The 4,507-nt window shown below is 35.7% G+C and overlaps 1 pseudogene; it reads right to left on the reverse strand.

The window, feature by feature from the left end:
• Positions 1-322: 322 nt before the first annotated feature.
• On the reverse strand, positions 323-3,489 carry LOC106338097 (annotated as a pseudogene).
• Between the last annotated feature and the right edge of the window lie 1,018 nt (positions 3,490-4,507).

The following is a 4,507-nucleotide window of genomic DNA, read 5'->3' on the forward strand; positions in this document are numbered from 1 at the left end:
GATAATTGAAAGGTACTCGGTATGTCAAATATCGTCAACGTGTACAAATATATTCTACTGTCCATGTGTACAATATTATAAGATACATGTACACATATTCATTTGTACATTTCTCAAATTATTATATTTTAATAATTTTAATGATTTTGAGTATGATTGCTAAAAAGAAGTATTTAGAGGTTTTTGGTATATTTCTTTCTTCATTTCATTCAACAGGGTCTAAAATGAAAATTCAGATGTTTTAGGTTAACTGAAGAAGACTTATTTGCAAATCTGAAAGTTTTAAGACAATAGTAGAAATATTTAAAATTACAAGGACCACATGTGAAAATTAAGGAAACTTAATTTCAAGGTTCAACAATGGCGATCCAATCTCGGATGCGGTGGCAGCTTCCCTTTACGGTCCACCGGAGACACGAAGAGAGGCTGAAATCACCACAAAGACCTCTTGGGACACCATGGAAGAGAGGCTGAGGGCACGACGTTGAGGTTTCCCATCGGACTTGAGATACTGCAGAAGAGAAGACCTTTGTAGAAGAAAGGAGATGGTAGTGGAGCTCGTCGTACCTGTGAATTGCGGTGGAAAACTTGTCAATTTAGATCAATCATGATATGAGTTTAGATCAATCCTAATCCTCTGAAAGCACATCAAAATGATTCCCGGTTTTGTCAATTTAGATCAATCCTAATCCTCTGAAAGCACATCAAAATGATTCCCGGTTTTGATTTGATATGAGTTTTCCATACTATGATTTGCTGCAGATTTCTCATTACTCACTTTGTTTTTGTCTTATTCTTCAGATAGCCAAGAAGACCAGCAGAGTAAACATTCCAGCCACTGAAATTGCTATAGCAAACACTGGAACCTTTTCACTCTCTTTTCTATATGTTTCCCTCAAACTGTAATCATTAAAAGTGATGGGAAGCCAAAAAGAAAACGGAGATATGAAGTTTAGTATGACACTACGTATGGTGAGACTACATCAATGAAGTATGAACAATCTTACATTAGAGTTAAAGAATTTTTCTTTAATCTTTGCTGAAGAGAATCTGGAATGGTGCTATTGAGATTCGGATTTCCATTTAAGTTTCTGCAAAGAAGAAAGCTCAAACTTTCCGAACCAAAAAAATTATTGGAGAAAGGGTGTTGATATAAGAAGCTCACATGAGTTTCAACGACTTCATATCAGCAAAAAACGATGGAATCTCTCCTGACAAATCATTCTTTGATAATCTCTGTTCATTGAGAGAAAAAAGCTTGTGCAGAGTTATAAATCATATCAAATACTTAAGTTTATTGGTGTGACGCAGGTACTTACAGCTCTATCAACTGTGTTAGCTTGGCAAATTCAAGTGTTATGCTACCGGTCAAGTTGCTCTCTTTAAAGTTCCTAATGTATCTAAAAGAGTTAGAATTTGGGAAATCCCCAAACAAAATGAAGCTTCAGATGAACAAACAAAGCATACAAGGATGTAATCATCGGTGAGTCAGCATTTGGATAACTGCACTTTAAACCTTCCCACAGTAAAAACTGAGGAGCACATGGATCTCCTTGCCAGCTAACCTTTTTCATCAACTCATAACTTCTCTTGATGTTCACCATAGCAGAAACTGATCAATCATCACATTCCAAAAACAGAAACAAATTTGGTAAGAAAATAATGGGTGTAAAGAACAAGCTTAACTTTGTTTTTACCTTCATCTTCATCAGTCTCAAGCTGTCGAAGGTCTAAGACTTCATAAATCTCGACGGCGTTGATAAGAGGAGGAAGAGTTGAGTTACCGGTCATGGCTAAAGTGAAATTGAAATTCCCATCTGGAGAACTCATAGCTTCTCGACTGGATGCAGTTGTTATCTTGAAATTTGGAGGCCTAAAATAGGAGAACCATTCTTGGTCCCCATTATAAGTGACGTTAAACTCTCTGGTCTCATTAGCTTCAAGATTTTGTATTTCTGCGAAATGCATGTATATATATGACTCTGCAGTGGTCTCGTCCAGAGTCAAATTTAAGGTCAGAGGCTGACTAGAATTTGCAGGGACGGCGGCAGTCTTCACCACACGTTGTGGCACATCGTAGAAGCTATTTGTACTATTGACCAAAAGGTTCGTGCTTATAGACAGTATGGAAACCATAATCGGTCATGAATGTCGTTATCATACCTATAAAAGGAGAGAAATTGAAGTATCTTTTTTATTTACTATCTCAACACAAAGAACAAAACAACAGATACAGAGACAAATGAAAAAGAAAAAAAAAACTTTCTTTTACCTGATGACCTGTTTAGTGGGTGGGAAGTAAAATCTCGAGACCGTGATCAAGGAGCCACTTTGAGTGTCGTAAGTACCGTTTTTCAAAGGTCGAATTTCCAAAGAGTTAATAAACGGTGTCATTTCTCCCGTCTTAACAAGACAAACTTGAAGACGGTCCTGTGGTAAGACATGGATTATCTCGTAGATCGAATCAACTCCCACTCCTTTCAATTTAACAGAGCTCCATTTGTTAGGACTAATGCTGTGTTTAAAATGGCACATGGCGCTCCATGGCGATGAGGTGTGTGCCTTGCACCAAGGCGCTCGCCATGAAGACTAGTTGAAAGTTAACTATGTCTTATTGTCGTGTTATGTAACAAGCACGAGTATTGGTGTTATGTAAAGAAGTTATAATAAGAAGAAGAACCTATGAGACTAGAGAAGAGTAGATAATACTCTAACGTTAAGCAAAACACAGTTAGATCTATGTTTTGGTGAGTATTTTTAATGTTTGGTTTTAAGATTGGTTAATTAGTTAGAGTAGGGTTTAGTTTCTACTTGGTTTAGTGCCGGTTAACTTACAGTCTCCAAGGCGCGCCTTTGCATCGCCTTTAAGCCACTGCCTTATGGGCAAAGCGCAACTAGGCGAGCGTCTTGGGGAAACTAGGCTCGCCTCAGGGTTCCATGGCGGTGGAGCCATCGCCACAGTGCGCCTTGCGCCTTGGCGCAAAAGGCTGTCGCCATTTTAAACACAGGACTAATGTGAAGATCAAAGCTTGAGAATCGATTCAGACCGTCATAGTTCCCATAGAAAAAAGTTCCTCTGATTAGATATTTTTGGTTAGCTGTGAGGTTGAAGTTGTAACAGTTTCTTGTACCCTCCGGGAAGCTTCTTAAGGTCCAAGTCTGTTGCTCAAAGTGTTCTGTGTACTCATGACTGACCCTCCCGACCAGTCCGCTATCGATGTGATTTGCATCGGATTTGTATATTATTTTCGTCTTCTTCTCCGTATAAATTGTGTGCTTGGGGACCAGCCCACAAGCCAAACTGATGAATTCTGTTCATGACCAACATTATCAAATTTATTAGTGTGCAGACTGCAGAGGAAACAAAGCATAGAAAGAAAGAAAAATAAAAACAGAGTAAGAACCTGATTGATATTGAGCTTGAACTGATTCAAAAATGTCATAAGCTGCTGTTACGAAGAGTAGCAAAAAGCAAGGAAAAAACTTCATTTTTCTCTTTCTATATTTTTGTGAGTGCGGGTGCTCTGATTTATAGGAGGCTGTTACCTAGCGAACACTGAATCCTCGGATGTTACCTGTGTCATAGTCCAAGTGCAGTCCTACGTTCCCGCAACGTTCCCGCAAATAATCCGCATCCACGTGTCTGCCGTAAGAAAGCCGTAACAAAGAAAGACGGAGTAGGGCCACGCTTGGTCTCAAATCATAAAGAACGCTGAACTATTAAAGGTCAAATATGTTCTTTAATGAACCCTAGAAAAATCTCTATGCTGAGCACCAACCAGCAGTAATATCCCCGAGGATCTTTTAAAGTTATAACCTGAATATGTAAAAATTAAAAACAATGGTATCTTCTAAATCTCATTTCAAAGAATTCTAGAGCACTTTATTTAGACTATAGTCTAAAAATTATACTCTCTAGCAAAATAATATTTCGCAGGCTATAATTGATCGCATATATCAAATCTTTATTGTTTCACAGGCTTAGCCTAAATAAAACCTACGGAATTACCTAATGTGATTAAAATATATATATAGCAATTAATGATTTTAAACAATAAAGATTTGATAACAATTTGTATATTTTTTTATCATTTTTGTTTATTTCTTTATTATTAAAAAAATTACATAATTACATTAATCATATAATAAAAATCAAGATTTTTTTGTATATGTTGTATTTTGAATTTTTCAAAACGAGTATAAATTACTAAAACTGTTAAAAGTCTCACATAAACTTTTATGATCAAGGTTTAAATTTTTTTTTATATATTAAGATACAATGATTATCAGACCATATGAAGAAATAATTTTATTTTAATAGGCTTTTATGTTAATATATATACATATATATATATATATATATATTATCTTTTAAATTAAAGTGTACATCGTATGAAAATGTATACTTATATTTTGATATTTGCATTGAACATATATTGAAAAGTTAATATTTTAATCTTGAAATTTTCATTGTTTTTTAAATGATTATAAATTATTGAAATTATCC

This window comes from Brassica oleracea, chromosome C4 (genome assembly GCF_000695525.1).
Source record: "Brassica oleracea var. oleracea cultivar TO1000 chromosome C4, BOL, whole genome shotgun sequence".
Lineage (NCBI taxonomy): Eukaryota > Viridiplantae > Streptophyta > Magnoliopsida > Brassicales > Brassicaceae > Brassica > Brassica oleracea.